Source organism: Bison bison, unplaced genomic scaffold (assembly GCF_000754665.1).
Source record: "Bison bison bison isolate TAMUID 2011002044 unplaced genomic scaffold, Bison_UMD1.0 scf7180017864383, whole genome shotgun sequence".
Classification (NCBI taxonomy): Eukaryota; Metazoa; Chordata; class Mammalia; order Artiodactyla; family Bovidae; genus Bison; species Bison bison.
The window spans coordinates 163,682-164,119 of record NW_011494955.1 but is presented as its reverse complement, the minus strand read 5'-3'; the positions used below and the strand labels follow the sequence as shown (position 1 = coordinate 164,119).

At 39.7% G+C, this 438-nt stretch overlaps 1 protein-coding gene across 1 annotated transcript in view; it reads left to right on the top strand.

The window, feature by feature from the left end:
* Positions 1-438, top strand: part of LOC105001641 (zinc finger protein 250-like) — a 10,334-nt gene that overhangs the window by 8,759 nt on the left and 1,137 nt on the right. The window lies entirely within an intron of this gene.

Sequence of the window (438 nt, the reverse complement as noted above, 5' to 3'; positions counted from 1 at the left end):
GGAGCCTATTATACAGAGTGAAGTAAGACCAGAAGGAAAAACATAAATACAGTATACTAACGCATATATATGGAATTTAGAAAGATGGTAACAATAACCCGGTGTACGAGACAGCAAAAGAGACACTGATGTATAGAACAGTCTTATGGACTCTGTGGGAGAGCGAGAGGGTGGGAAGATTTGGGAGAATGACATTGAAACATGTAAAATATCGTGTAAGAAACGAGATGCCAGTCCAGGTTCGATGCACGATACTGGATGCTTGGGGCTAGTGCACTGGGATGACCCAGAGGGATGGTATGGGGAGGGAGGAGGGAGGAGGGTTCACGATGGGGAACACATTTATACCTGTGTCGGATTCATTTTGATATTTGACAGAACTAATACAATTATGTAAAGTTTAAAAATAAAATAAAATTTAAAAAAAAAAAAGAAGAG